Below are 16676 nucleotides of genomic sequence, written 5' to 3'. Positions count from 1 at the left end.
TAAAGAAATAATAAAAGTCTAAGATAGGGGAAAAAAGGACTAATTAAAGGAAAAGAAATTCCTTTTAGAAAAAATTATAGAAAATGAAGGGGGAGGAATTAATAAACACAACAAGTTTTGAAGATTAGGAGAAAGGAGATTTTATTTATTTGCCTAAGAGGGGAAAGGGATGACAAATGGAAGGGAAAAATTTGAGAGTGAGGGGAATAGAAAATGAAAGGATAGTATAATAAATTTAAAATAGGTTAAATAAACATAACTGAAGAGAAAAGTAATTAATTCAGTAACTATTCAGTTATTAAATAATTCAATAACAAAGTAATTATTAATTCAGAAAAAGACAGTAGAAGACACAAATAAAAAAGTATACTCATAACTTTGTGTGAGTGGATTAAACAGTCTAATAAAAGAAAAAGATTACTAGAAAACAAAACTGCACAATGTATTGCTTATAAAAAACAAATTTAGAAAGCAGACATAGTATAGAATAAAAATGAGAGGTTTTAAGAAAATGTACCCTGCATTAGGTGAATCCAAAAAAGCAAGAGTTGCATTAATACTATTAGAGAAAGTAAGAAATAAACAATCACAACATTTAAAGGGAATATTATATTAGATGAGAAATTTATACTATGTTGAAAGTAACTTAGATGACAAACCAATATTAATATTTATCTTATATATGCTAAATGCCTTAGTATCTAAATTCATAAAAGAAAAACTAGGTGAATTACAAGAGTACAAAGATAAGTAGATGCCAATTGACTACTGAATGGCTAAGCAAATTGTTGTATGTGAATGTAATAGAATAGAATAGAACAACAAAAAATTATACTGTATATACCAATTAGACCAAGTAAATACAAATGAATTCCAATTTTTTTCTGTAATAACAAGAATTTGAGCAGTATAATAAGGAAACCATTTTTGTCTTCTGAGTTTGATAAACAACTACAGAGGACATATTTAAAGTTTGGTAAACAACTACTAAGTACATGTCCTTGTGTCTTATATCTGATAAAATTCCTGATCAGCACTTGCTGATTATTGAGATGCCATCTCTAAGGCTCTAGCCAAAAACATAAAAACCCATTGGAGACCCCAACTATCAATATATTCCTGAGTCAGAAGTGTGAGAGACCCCATGTTCCTTCCACTTGGAGATCAGAGCATTCCATCTTGGGTGGTGAACAGAGCTTATATGACCAAGACTTGGAAGAATGCTCCCTCTCAGGGAGGTCTCATGGTTGGTCAGAGAAGGAACCTTATGAGAAACTTTATGAGAACCTTCAAGCAATTTACTTGGTAGTTTATTTTCATGAATTGAGAAGTATGAGTCAAATTGGTATTTACAGTATACTTCATTGTTGTCCAGGCATTTCAGTCATGTCCAATCCTTCATAATCCCATTTGGAATTTTCTTGGCAAAGATAATTGGGGGGAGGGCAGCTAGGTGGTGCAGTGGATAGAGCACCAGCCCTGAATTCAGGAGGACCAGAGTTCAAATGTGGTCTCAGACACTTAACACTTCCTAGCTGTGTGACCCTGGGCAAGTCACTTAACCCCAGCCTCAGGGGGGGGGAAAGATAATTGAAATAGTTTGTCATTTCCTTCTTTTTACATTTCAGGAAGCTTAAATGAATATTTTAAGTGACTTGCCCAAGATCAAACAGCTAGTAAATTAGCTGAAGCTAGTTTTTAACTCAGGAGGAAGAGTCTTCCTGACTCCAAGCCTGGCGGTCTACCCACTTCACCACCTAGATATTTATATTATATTAATTATGATATATAACAGTAAATCAGTTTTAAGTGTGTAATCTGCCTTATACTCATATTCAGAACTGGGGTTCTTTTTGGGAGGGGAATCCTCTAGACAGGAACCAATCTACAGAAATATTCCCACCTCTTGATTTGGATTTGCCCTCTTCCCCTCTCAGGAAGAAGCCCATCTACTTAGTATCAGGTATAACCCAGTCCCTGGCTATCCCTTTTGTATAGAGTGATTGTGGAGGAAGGAACTCTTTATCAAACCTCCATTGTCTATCTCCCAAACTCCAGGCATCTTCAAACATGCTTTGAGGTATTGATTAGCATATCTTTAGACAGATCTGAGACTTGGTCTACCAAGTATTCCATCTAGCTCCTTTTTGATCCCCTCTGAACTCCCTGGCATTTCCCTTCTTCCTTGACCCCTCCCTCAGAGATTCTGCTTTTCCTTCCCCGGTTTCCCGGTGAAACCCTCAAGCCTATATTTCCCCTATAAAAGATCTGATCGTAATGAAGTTCTTTCTAGGACTAAAACGTTATGAGGCACTCTCTCTCCCCCTTTTAGTGTCTTCCCTTAATGTTGTCTTTCTCTAGCTAAGTCTGGTTAGTCTGCTAAATTTCTTTATGGATCTAACCTGCCAGTTAATGGTGTATTCACACTTCATGGTTTGTTCCTTTAATGGATTCTTTCAAATTCCTTTCCTTCATTACCCTATTGCTTTCCCAAATCTATTTCATATTTGTCATGCCTAGTGCCAATTTTACCTTATATTTTGTCTGTAATTTCTTATCCTAAATAAACTTACCTTTTGGCAAAGAGAATTGGCCATTGGGAATTTGCCACAAGGTTTTTTTTTAATTTTGTTTTGTTTTTAAATTAGGAATTGCTAATTAGCAATTCCTAACTTGACCTCATCACTCTGACATATCTAAGTAATGTTTACATTTCCTGTTTTGCAAGGATTCTAAGGCAGTCACTGACTAGAGAAGATGACTCTCACTTTTCTTGTAACAAATTGTTCTTTAAAAAAAAAACAAAACAATTCACTAATGGTGAGATTCTCTTTTCTTAATGTTTTGGGCAATTTATGATTGTAAGAACTAGCTACAAATTGTACTAGCAGTAAAATGAATTCTCAGTAGGAAATGAACTCCTAATAGAATATCCTAATGAGTTGGTTTTTTTTTTTTTTTAATCTTTAAATAGCTTTAATAACATCCAAAGGAAATGGCCCTGAGGCATTTTCTTGAATGAAAGGACAATTGAGCCTTGCTTTAAGGAATTTGAGTTTTCTCTAGCGATTTCTCTTTATGAATGCTAAGGTTCTCTGAGAAAAAAAGTTCCAGAGGCCTGAACAATAGGAAAAAGGATGCTCAACTCTATTATAGTTACATATAAATGTGTATGTATCTACAAATTCTCTAGTAAACAGCATCAAATCACTTACAATCCCAAAGGAGAGCATTTGCAGCTATTAAAACTTTAAAAAGCAAATATATATCCTGGTTTAATTATGAAAAACAGTAACTATGATAGGTACAAGTTAGATATTTTGGAATGTACTAAGTTGATCAGTTTAGCTGTCCCTACGACCAATGGCAGGAAGGAAAAGGAAAGACTTTTAAAAGAAGCTGTACCTTGAAGAGAACAAGGGGGAAAAAAAACAACAACTATGATCAGTTTTCCAAATAAGAACCACAATGTATTAATAATCCTACGCAAAAGTTTTCCATATCACATAAGAGAAATACAAATCAAAGAAACCTGAGATTTTTACCTGACACCTAACAAATTGACAAAGTTGACAATAGTCATTGTTGGAAAAGCTATGGAAAGACAATTACACTGATACAGTCTTGATGACATCATGAATTTATTCAACTGTTCTGGAAAGTAATATGAAACTATGTTTTAAAGAGTGAGTAAAAATTCCATAACCTTTGATTCAGAGATCCTACTGTTTGGTATGTGCTTCAAGGAAACCAAAGATAGAAAGTTTATATGCACACATAAATGTAGATGCAGATGTATATACATATACAATACGTACACTTAAAGGTATTATGATGCATATGGATACATATGTGTGTATATGTGTGATTTGTATGTTACACATGACAGGATCCATTTACACATGATAAATTCTGAGAAACATAAACTAATGCATAGAGAAATGTGAAGGACCAAGATCTTTCTTATTCTTAAAATGTTTGTGTTTGTTGCTTAAGTTCACAATGAACTTTTAAAAAAGTTTTTTAAACTGCAAATGATGTCAGAGGGCAGGATCTTATGATGAGTGATTATTTCTTGCTATGGATTGACAAGAGACAGAGTGGAGAATAACAGGGAACAGTCATAGGTGACAGATGAGATGTGCTGGGACAAAACTACATGCTAAAAACAAAGAGCATCTTTGGTCAAACACTAGCCCAGAAGAATCTTGCTGCAAGCCCCAACCCTCCAAGATTAGTACTGTAAGTCACAGAGACTCTCGTTTGAGAATTAGGGTAGGACGTGAGGAAAAAAAAATCCCCTTGATGAGAGATTGCAATGTTTTTCAGAATATGTCTCAGCTCCATAACCAGTAAATAAAGAAAAACAATGAAAACAAAATCAACTATCATACTGATCTCATCAGACAGAATATGTAAACATTTTGTAGACAGAGTCATTGGCATTTGGATACTACTTTTCAGTGAAAAAAATCACAGTGCAATTCTGAGCCATGCAACTCTGATCAAATCACTTAAATTTTCTGCCTTAGTTTTCTCATCTGTAAAATGGAGATAAATTATTATTCCCACTTACCTCAAAAGATTGTGGTGAGCATCCATGAAGTAATATTTGTAAAGTGCTTTTCAAACTTTAATGCATTAAATAAATGCTAGCTGTGATTATTATCATTTTAATAATATCCCCACCTTTTCCAAGGAAAGGACAAGGGAGTCTTTTTTCATCTCTTCTTTGAAGCCAAGATTAGTCATTATAATTTTTGTCAATTATTTGTAAAAGAAACTTTTAAATTTTGAACTCAAGCCAATTATAATAAAAGATGGTGTCTATCCTTGAGGAAATGCCAGATAATGATGACCCCATACTCTTGGAATAGGGGCAATGTACCCCTAAAGTGAAAAACTTTCAAAGTGTCCACAGTTTATACAAAATATTATATTTATTTTAAAGAAAAGATTTAAAGGTGACTTGACATTCATCTGCAAAGGGATCATCTTTAATAGTACAAAGGAAATTTGGACAGTGAGGCTTCAAAATAAATAGCTGGAGCTTCAATACTCTACAGGATAGAAGAGGAAGTCTGCTAAATTTGTATGACAGATAAAGCTCAGTAAGGCCAGAAACATATCAGAAGGGAGATATACATAGGAGTGGTATACTAAAAACTAGCAGCAGAGGTGTGCTGGTAAATATTTTTTAATTTTGTGATAAATATTTAATAACCAATTCTCCAAAGGAAAAAACACTTATACAACAATCTTTTAAGTTTAATCTAAATTAATGTTTTCTCTTTCACTTTCCTAAGCCTAGACAATCAACAAAACAACAAATCAACCCCTGGTTTGTAGTCTTTGCTAATTTCTGAGATGTAAATGCTTACACTAAAAATTAAAAAATCAATTGAATATGAGTAAATTTCAAGATATTTTTAAACCCAGGGATTAAGAAGAGGAAAGAATGGAACAACTCATTTGCAAAATATGTATAATATAACCTGTAAAAATTTAGGTTTACATGGTAGATTTCTTGTCTTTCTCTAGAAACTTATTTTTGTATTTTTGTATTTTTTTATACAATGGTATTTCGTTTTTTATTAAAGCTCTTTATTTTCAAAACTTATGCATGGATAATTTTCAGCATTCACCTTCGTAAACCTTGTGTTCCAATTTTGTTTCCTTCCCTTCCTCCCACCCTATACCCTAGAAAACAAGTAATCTAATGCATGTTAAACATTTACAATTATTTCATCCACAATTATCATGCTGCACAAGAAAAATCACATCAAAAAGGGAAAAAAATGAAAAAGAAAACAAAATGCAAGTCAACAATAAAAAAAGGTGAAAATACTATGTTGTGATCCACACTCAGTCCCCACACTCCTCCCTCTGGGTACAGATGGCTCTCTTCATCACAAGACCATTGGAATTGGCCTGAATCACCTCGTTGTTGAAAAGAGCCAAGTCCATCAGAAATGAGCATCATATAATCTTGCTGTTCTTCTGTTTCTACTCACTTTACTTAATATCAATTCATGTAAGTCTCTCCAGGCCTCTTTGAAATCATCCTGCTGATTGTAGAAACTTATTTTTGAAGACACTATTTTGAAAAGTAAGATAGTTCACTAACTCTGATGATAAATAGCACCACATATTACAAAACAGGGAAGTATGAAGGGAACTATATACTAATCTCACTAATGAAAATCACTGCAAAAATTTTAAAGGAAATTTCAGCCAAGTAATTAGTTCAATATGCCTTCAAATAATTTATTATGAACAAATGGAATTTATGTTTGGAAAGCAAAGATGGCTCAATATTAGGAAAAGTTATTAGCATAAAATAATCATTTAAGTAACAAAATAACAAAAAAACTATGAGAGTAAATTTGCACTTTCTCAGTCTAGACTTCTCCTCAGTCTCTTTTGCTAGCTCTTCACCCATGTCTTCCCATTAATTACCCTGTTTTGGGTCCTCTTCTCTTCACATTTATATACAATAATTTAGAAATTATTATATGAGTCACAATAATCAATGACTACAGTATTCTAGTGTTTGATAAACTCAAAAATCCCAGCTTCTGTGATAAGAATTCAGTATTTGACAAAAATTGCTGTGAAAATTGGAAAATAGTATGGCAGAAACTAGGCATTGACCAATACCTAACCCCATATACCAAGATAAGGTTGAAATGGGTTCATGATTTAGACATAAAGAGTCTCACTATAAGTAAATTAGAAAAAAAAAGGATAGTCTACCTCTCAGATCTGTGGGGAAGGAAGGAACTTATGGTCAAAGAAGAACTAGAGTACAATATGAAATGCAAAATGGATCATTTTGATTATGCTAAATTTAAAAGGCTTTATACAAACAAAACCAGTGCAGACAAGATTAGAAGGGAAGCAGAAAACTGGGAAAAAATCTTTACAAATAAGGGTTATGATAAAGGCTTCATTTCTAAACTATAGAGAATTGACTCACATTTATTAGAATATAAGGCATTTTCCAACTGACAAATGGTCAGAGGATATGAACAATTTTCAGATGAAGAAATTGATACCATTTCTAGTCATATGAAAAGATGTTCTAAATCACTATTGATTCGAGAAATGCAAATTAAGACCATTCTGAGCTACCACTACACAACTCAGATTGCTAAGATGACAAGAAAAGATAATGATGAATATTGAAGGGAATGTGGGAAAAGTGGAACACTAATAAATTGTTGGTGGAACAATTTGGAACTGTGCATGCCCTTTGATCAAGTAGTCTCTCTACCGAGCCTACATCCCAAAGAGATCTTAAAGGAGGGAAAGGAACCCATATGTGCAAAAATGTTTGTGGCAGACCTTTTCGTAGTGGTGAGGAATTGGAAACTGAGTGGATGCCCATCAGATATTTTAGAATGGCTAAACAAGTTATGATATATGAATGTTATAAAGTATTATTATTCTATAAGAAATAATCAACAGGAAGATTTCAGAAAGACCTAAAGAGACTTACGTGAACTGATGCTAAGTAAAGTGAGTACAAACAGAAGAATATTGTATATAGCAACAGCAAGATTATATGATGATCAATTCTGATGGACATGGCTCTTTTCAACAATGAGATGATTCAGGCCAATTCCAATGGTCTTGTGATGAAGAGAGCCATCTACACCCAGAGGGAGCACTGTGGGGACTGAGTGTGGATCATAACATAGTCTTTTCACCTTTTTTATTGTTGACTTGCATTTTGTTTTCTTTTTCATTTTTTTTTCCTTTTTTGATGTGATTTTTCTTATGTAGCATGATAATTGTGAAAATAAGTATGAAATAATTGTAAATGTTTAACATGCATTAGATTACTTGTTTTCTAGGGGATAGGTGGGGGAAGGAAGGGAGAAAAATTTGGAACATAACATTTTGCAAAGGTCAGTATTGAAAACCAAGTTTGCATGTATTTTGAAAATAAAAAATTTATTTTAAAAAATTTTAAAGAAATTATTGTGTGCCAGACATTATTGTCAAATGTTGGGGATGAAAAGAAAGCTAAAATATAGTCCCTGTTCTTTAAAACCTCACAATCTAATGTGAGAGACAACATACAAACAGCTATGTACAAACAATATACATACACATATGTATTTGTATAGAAAAATTGGAGATAACAGAAAGAGGCAAGGCATCAGCAATAAGCAAAAAAGGCTCCATAAAGAAGATGGAATTTTAGCTGAGATTTGAAAGAAGGAAGAAGGCAGAGGTAAAGAGAGGGGAACATTTCAGGCATGGAAGACAGCCAATGAAAACACTTCGAGTAGAGAGATGGAGAATCATGTTAGGAAAGATAGCAAAGAAGTCCATGTCATTAGATCACAGATTACAAAGATGGAAGTAAGGCGTAAGAATCTTGTAAAGATAGGAGGGTTTTTGAAGTATTTTGAAAGGCAAAGGAATTTTACATTTGATCTTGGAGTCACTGGAGTTTATTGAATGAACAAATTGACAAAAGGGACAAACCTGCATTTTAGGAAAATCAGTTTGACAGTTGAGTAAAATTTGAAATGGGGAGAATGTTTATGACTCTAGTGAAGACTTTCAGGAAAATATTAATATTGGCTTATCATTCAATAAGAATTCAGTGAACATTTACAAATAGAATACTATGTTCAATGAATTGTTTTAGGTGCTGAGAACACAAAAAACAAGCCAATCCCTGGCACCAATATGTCCTGGGCCAGGAGACAGACTGTTTTGGTCTTCTCCAAAGCTTCTTAAACTTGCCCCATATGTAGTTCCATATGGTTTGTAGCCCCATATGGTGTTGCATAACTCTATGAGGGAATTGTAAAATATATGACAATTAAAAAGTACCAAATATTCTGTCAAGATTTAATTCTTTATGTAAAAATAAAAAGGCAATCCACCTCAGTTTGCAAATTTGCTTTCATCTTTAATAAATAGTAAAATTATATATGTATATAGATATACATATATATATTCCAAAGAATTATTTTGAAATAAAATTTCTTTATGATTTATTCTCAATAAATGTTTGATTTGTATACCTATATACCAGGGTTCCATAAAATTTCTTGGACAAAAAGGGATAGTAAGTGGAAAAAATTAAATAATCTTCTTTGGAGCAGATAGATTAAGATTAATTTGCTGCCCTAAAAGGGTCATCAATTGGATGCTCTCCTGTCAGATAATTCAAGGAACAGTAGGTGTCCAACTTTGGTAGTGGGTAGACCAGAAAGATTGCTTTAGACCATAACTATTGAATAAACCAAGGAATATGTGTCCATGAACAACTGGGGTCTCCTACCAAGCTGATAGCTCCCTATGAAGATACTCAGCTAAGCCCATAGGCAGCATTCTTGTCATTTGCAGACAGAATGAAATTCTATGGTTTAAAAATCTTAGGTATTTTGCATGAATTCGTAGGTCTGTGCTCAACCCAATCTAACAATAGTTGATAAAAGAATTTCTAGTGATTTTTAGGACTGTATAGATTTATTTATTAATGATCAACAAAATAAAATGAAAAGGATCTGCTTACTCCAAAGAAGTTTGTGCCATGACTTGTAAATGATTAATTAGAGTGTGATATATATGATTGTATAACGTTGCTAATTTAAGACTTCTGGTTTGCCTGGTTTAAATCCTATATGCAAGTGTTAATTCTATTAATCCTAGAGCCTGGGTTCTTAACCTGGGGTTCATGAACTCATTTTGTTTTAGTTTCAAATACAAAGTGTCTCAAAAGCAGCTTTAAACTATTAGCTTAAAGTTTTGATAACTATTTCACTATAATTGAAATCACTATAAAATGATATTTACTTTTTAAAAAATTATTGCAGGATGTCCACAGGTTGCACTAGATTTCCAAAGGAGTTTATCATGTGCAAAAGAAAAATTATTTAAGAACTTCTGCTCTAGAGAAATCTTTTTTTTTAAAAGACTATCCTCTAGTATTCTGAAAATGAAGGCAGTCACAAAACACTTTCACTATCAGAACCACAATTAGGTATTGTTTCACTGGAGGCACAAACAGTTGTAGAAGAGTTTCAGTAGTAAAAGAGAAGGCAGTCTGACTAAGAATACAGTTGTATCTGGAAAGAGACAAATCCATCCCCCAGATAATCCAACTCTCACTCCTGAAGGGCTTGATGGGGAGAAATGTGCCCCGGGAACAGATACCAAGGTGATAGGACTCTGAAGGGGAGTGTATCATTTGGTGTCATTCTGGGGGCAATTGTACCACAAAGTAGCAAAAGCCAATGGATGGAGATATGAATGCACTCTCCCTCTCCCCACAGATATTGAAAAACATTTGAGTAAAAATCCTACTCACTCCAATCTAGTTATGATTATGTTTACTATCTATTATTTCTGCATCTCAAAACATTTATCTGTTATTAATATAATCACATTTGAAGCTATATTAGCTTATGGAATAGACACCCAATATAAGAGAAATAGCAAAAAGAGAAAGAGCTATTACATTTTTTTTTATAAAATTGCACCAATTTCTTGCAAAGCTACTAACAATTATTGCAAGTCAGTGATTAATAATTGATGTTGTTAGGTCTTTACAGATGCAAAGGGAATATTGATATAATTCTATTAGTGCATTGGGCTTATTTTGCAAAATTGTGTCAATTAGTTACACATTTTGGGAGAAAGATAAATTTAAGAAATATGTGAAAGACAGCATCTCTGCAAAAGCAGATGTGAATACCCACCAAATATTGCAATTTCTTAGTGAACATTATTTGATGCTGTTATATAATTATTTTAGCATTTAAAAAAACTGATTTTAATAGCTCACTAGTTATTATTATAGTTAGCAAAGTATTTGGCTGATTTTCTAGAAGTTTTCATTAGCCAAAAAGCAACTTTTCTTCTTACAGTTTAAATTGTCAGCAGTTAATGTTATAACAAGTATTTTAGTTAATATTTATGTGAAAACTAGGTAATGGTGGTAAATACCCATAAGTCAAAAGCATTCCAAATTTCTAGTTGTTTTTCTTCACAAAAGAAAAACTTGCTCTTCATTTAGTATTATTATACTCTGACCACTTAACACAGCCATGTTACATGGCCCCCACAATTTTCAATACTTTAGGAAAACTACTGAAACATAATAGATTTCTCAGAGAATCTATTTCTGAAAGTAGAATGGTACTGGAATTACTATTGTCTACTAGGATAGAAATTGTTTTATTTGGTCTTGTGACTGAAGGTGTCCACAAGCCTCTCTCATTGGTTTCTGGGTGTGCTTTTCTCAGTGTTTCCAATTTGCTTTACTGGGGGAAAATTCTTACAAATATGTGGGCAGAGAGTCATTGTTACCAGCTTAGCCACATATAAAATGCCAGAATGGGGATAAACAGTGAATTGTTATGTGATCCAAGACTTGGATTCAGCAAGGGGATCTTCAGAGACACAATGTTAGGTAATGTTAGGTAATGGAAATCCCAATTCTGTACCCGATTTACTGCATAATTTTGGGTAAATCGTTCATCCACTCTGCCTTGGTTTCTTCATTTGGTAAATAAAATACTACTAACAAAGATTAGATCTTACTTCTTAGATAACTTTTGGGGAATAGTGGATTATGTAGGTACTATTAGAGAAAATGCCCAATTTCAAGATATTGTTACCTTTCTTGTGATCATTTCTGGTCAATAGGGCAGAAAAGGGAGCAATATACTAAGAGTGAGTCCACCCAGCTTAATTCCATGGGTGAGTAAAGGGATGGTGATAAGAATAGAGAGTTTTGCTTTGTTTTGTTTTTGGTTTTTTTTTTTTTATCTCCATCCTCAAGAGGCAAAAGAATAAGATTTTCAAATCCAACTCTAATTTCATCAATCTTGGAGCCAAGGCAAATATTTGAACTTATTTGGACCCACTATTCACAACCATACACTTTTTTGTCCTTTTTACTATGTGTTCATCCAAAAATCCTCAGATACCATGTACAACACAAGGTTTTTATCCCAATAGAGAAGGAATTCAAAAGGAACAAAATTAATACCTGCACATAGGATTCAAACAGGCCATCACATTAAAAGATAGAAATTGACAAAATGAAAATGTAGTAAATGACATCCTAATGGCCCTTATTATTCTGACCTCCTAATTCTCTAAGCAGAAGGTGCTTTTAAGCACCACTGAAGCAGGACCTTCATAGACTTCAACTAGCCCCCAGTTACTTCAATTATAGCTAATGCTACAAAGTCTAACAGGGATAAAAAGCCATAGTAAACCAGTGGTTTTTCATTTGGAAAGGTCAGAATGAGCACTTTAAAAAATTGCAGCTATGGCAAAACAGTATTACCTATAGTACACACAAGACTGTAAGAAAATGTGCACTTAAAACCCTTTGGCATTTTTGTATCATCCTGTATCCAGATTGACAATACATTGTATCTGAGGACAGATTGACCTCTCCTAATATTCTTCCAATGGAGTCTTGCAGATCTGAGAGTTAATTTAGAAAAACCACTCCACACACCTAAATGAACAGTCTTAAGAATTCTCATTAATAATTGCAAAGTTTTGCACCAAAAAATCATTTCTGGTATTGTTCTTCCTTCAGCATGCCCCCCCAACTAAAATGCACCAGAAGTTAGTTCACATATATAAAATTAATCAGGATATTTGTTTACAATTATAATATGTTCTCTTTTTTGTCATTATAGCCTCAAAGCTTAGCACAGTTCTTGCCACATATTAAGCTTGATAAGCATTTAATAAGTGCTCATTGAATGAATAAATGAATGAGTACTTAAAGGAATAGAGGAAGGAAGGAAGGGTACAAGGCTTGTGATCTGCAAAGATTTTTTTAAAACTCTCTTAAAAATGTTAAGAATTCTTTGCAAAATGATTAGTTGGTATAGAAGAAAAGGAAGTAAGAAGCTCAGGTGGTAGCACAGTGTAGTGAGTTAGTCAACAGGGATGGGTTAAGCTTTTACTATGTACCAAGACCTGAATGCTAAATGAATACAAATAAAGATAGTTCTTGCCCTCAAAGAGCTTACATTTCTACCAGGAAAGTCAACACATAGAAGGAGGTTGAAAAGGAGGGAGACTGGAGAGATAGTCTAAGGAAATGATGTTGAACATGGAGAGAAGTCCCGATGAGTGCAATTTGGTGGGAAATAGAAGGAGCACTCTACCAACCAATTAGAGGAAGAAACCCCAGGTATTTTTGAAGTGTGAATTTATATGAGGCCTGAAGTGAACTTCATTGATGAGGATTTTGTGGGTCATAATGGAGAAATGCAGGCTGGTAGTGTGGTGACTGAAGTCCTGGATGGCTGGATGCCTTTGGCAGAGCAAGTCTGAAGTATTAACCTGAGGCAAACAAGGAAGGGCACTTATGGGAATGTGTTTAATCTTACAGACCCACCTTGTTGTGTCCAGCCAAGAAATCCAAATTATATCAAATTCCAGGGGATCACCTGGGCTTTGGATGATCTCACCCTCTGGCAAAAGCAGATAATTACTGAATTGCTTTGACCACTATTAGGGGTTTTCTGATCTTGGATAAGCACCAGACAAGTACCAGTATTCCAATTTCATCATCAATCAAACTTGTTTCATTGTTGCTGGGTTACAACTCAGATCCAGCACATGTGTCCTTTCTTGCAAGACATTTCCCTCACTTTGAAATTAAATTTCTGTTTGATTTCTGACTCTCCCGTCTCATCTTTTTTGCACCAATTTTTAAATATAATTTATTCTCCACGACACTAATTCATTCTGCTTGCTTATTACAGTACTAATAAAGTATAATGTTGTTTTCTTCTGCACACATTCAAGTATTTAAAATGTCCAGATTTACACAGTAGCTTAAATGTTACTTTTAAACTGCTACTGCCGTGGCTACAAATTTGAGTCCTTCAATTTTAGTAAAGTTGTGTGGAATGTCTTTCTTATGAATTGTTTAGTCAACCTTTTCAATGAAAGACTGCTCCACCCCTTGGGAACCCACCTTAGTAACAATGGTTTTGCAGACCTTCTCCAATTCTTTCTGCTGATGTTTAAATTCTTTCTTCTAAGCAGTCTAGTTCTTATCCAACCAGCTGATTATTTCATTACTTTTGTCAAGGATGTTCTTTTGTTTGTCTTCATCACTAATTTTTCATTTTCCATGGTAACCTTCATCTTGAAAGCAAAAAATTCAAGAGAGTTCTTGGAAGATATCTTGTCTTTATGCTTATCCTCAGCCTTGTATTTCTCAGCCTCCTGGATCATATATGATCAATGTCTTCTTTGCTCAGACAACCTTTGTCATTGGTGATAATGGTCTTGTTCTCCTTGCCCGTGCTTTTATCCACAGCAGAAGTGAGAATGCCATATGCATCAACATCAAATGTTACTTCAATTTGAGGAACATCCCAGGATTCTGGGAAGATTTCTGTGAGCTCAAACGTGGCAAGCAGGTTGTTATCTTTTCTCATTGATTTCTCATCTTCATAAACCTGGATAAGCATATCAGTTTGGTTGTCAGACTAGGCAGTAAAAGTCTGTGTGTGCTTGGTGAGGATGGTGGTACTATGTTTGATTATAATACCTGTCATAATTCCTCCAGCAATTTCAATTCCAAAAAACTAGGAGTGACATCCAACAGAAGCAAATCCTGCATGTTTTCAAATTTATTTCCAAATAAAATTGTAGGCTGGACAGCTATGCCATAGACAATAGCCTCATAAGGAGTGATACTCTTGTTGAGCTCCTTGTCATTAAAGAATCCTTGGAGAAGCTTCTGGATTTGGAGGATGCAAGTGGAACCACAAACTAGGATGATGTCATTAATCTGTGATTCATTTACCTTGGTATCTCTTAAAGCCTTTCCCATAGCATCCAGTATGCCATGGAAGAGATCAATATTCAGCTCTTCAAAACAGGATTGGGTGCTTGGTGTATAGAAATTGACATTTTCATAAAGCAATATGGGTCTAGGTGCTGGAAGAAAGGGTATGTTTTACACATTTAAAAATGATGCATAGATAGTGAACAGTCCTCTTGTTCTCACTGATGTCCTTCTTGTGCTTTTGCTTGAACTTAGCAATGAAATGGTTGATCATATGGGTGTCAAAGTCCTCCCCAACCAAGTGGGTATTCCTAGAGGTGGAATTAATCTCAAAAATGACATTTTCAATGGCAACAATGGAAAATCAAAAGTACCACCTGCAAGATCAAAGATCAAAATATTTCTCTCAGCACCAACCTTTTTATCCAAGCCATAAGCAATAACAGCAGCAGCTGGCGCATTGATGACTTGTAGCATATTGAGACCAGTGATAGTTCCAACATCTTTTGTGATCTGATGTTGGGAATCATTGAAATAGCCTGCTTCTGTGATCACAGCATTTGTAACAGTCTTCCTGAAGTAAGCTTAAGTAATTTCTTTCAGCAAGGCCACAGAAGATACTTCTGAATAGAAACTTTTGGTCTCTCCTTTGCTCCCCATTTGAACCTTAGGCCTGTCTGATTATTCAGCATCATAAATGGCCAATGCTTTATATTTGACTGTACAACTATATATCATCACATCTTTGGCCAATCAGACATTTGGCATCAAAAACTGTGTTGGTGGGATTCATTGCAACTTGATTCTTTGCAGCATTTTGTGGCAGCCCTTTTTGTATTGTCTAGAAACTGGAAAATGAATGGATGCCCATCAATTGGAGAATGGTTGGGTAAATTATGGTATATGAATGTTATGGAGTATTATTGTTCTGTAAGAAATGACCAACAGGATGAATACAGAGAGGCTTGGAGAGACTTATAGCAACTGATGCTGAGTGAAACGAGCAGAAGCAGGAAATCATTATACACTTCAACAACAATACTATATGAGGATATATTCTGATGGAAGTGGATATCTTCAACATAGAGAAGAGCTAATCCAATTCCAATTGATCAATGATGGACAGAATCAGCTACATCCAGAAAAGGAACACTGGGAAATGAGTGTAAACTGTTAGCATTTTTTTGTTTTTCTCCCCAGGTTATTTTTACCTTCTGAATCCAATTACCTATGCATATATACTATCAAAAATGTTATAATTATAAAATTAATTTTAAAAAAGATTTTTTGCAGCATCATCTATTAAATGTTCTGTGTAGATGAAGGTGACATAGCCTTGGTCATTGGCAACGATCTCTACTTTCCCATGTTGGAAGACTCTCATGCAGGAGTAAGTGATACCAAGATCAATGCCAACTGCAGATCCCTTCAACATTGTGCTGGAGAGTTAGGGTTGTACTGACCACTGTGGAGAATTAAGGGCTACTGCTGCTTTTAGTAGACTCTCTCTGGTCTGTTCAGTTGCAGACATACACAGGTTAGCAAGCCATGTCAGTTAAATTGATATTAATCAACATGAGAGGTAGAATTGAACATGGAATCAAACTACTGGACTTTTCAGTATCAATAGCAATAAGTTAGGTACCATCAGAGATTTATTTTTCCAGAGTTCGATTCCCCCTTGTCTGGCAAGTCTTCTGTTCTTATCCCTGCTCCAATCTTCCAAGCTTCCTCCTTTATTGAACTCACTATTCTTTGTAAGGAAAACTCCAGGGTCCCTCTGGTGACCCAGTTTGTCTCAGTTCACTCTGGTAAGGATATCTTTCCTTAAATTGCACACCTCTGTTAATTGTTTTTAAACTTCAAGATT

At 34.5% G+C, this 16676-nt stretch overlaps 1 pseudogene; it reads right to left on the bottom strand.

The window, feature by feature from the left end:
* Window positions 1-13936: 13936 nt before the first annotated feature.
* LOC141552821 (heat shock cognate 71 kDa protein pseudogene) lies at window positions 13937-16241 on the bottom strand (annotated as a pseudogene).
* Between the last annotated feature and the right edge of the window lie 435 nt (window positions 16242-16676).

The sequence above is a fragment of the Sminthopsis crassicaudata genome, chromosome 2, assembly GCF_048593235.1.
Source record: "Sminthopsis crassicaudata isolate SCR6 chromosome 2, ASM4859323v1, whole genome shotgun sequence".
NCBI classification, from domain to species: domain Eukaryota; kingdom Metazoa; phylum Chordata; class Mammalia; order Dasyuromorphia; family Dasyuridae; genus Sminthopsis; species Sminthopsis crassicaudata.
The sequence above is the reverse complement of the archived record's forward strand: the minus strand, read 5'-3'. Positions and strand labels throughout refer to the sequence as shown.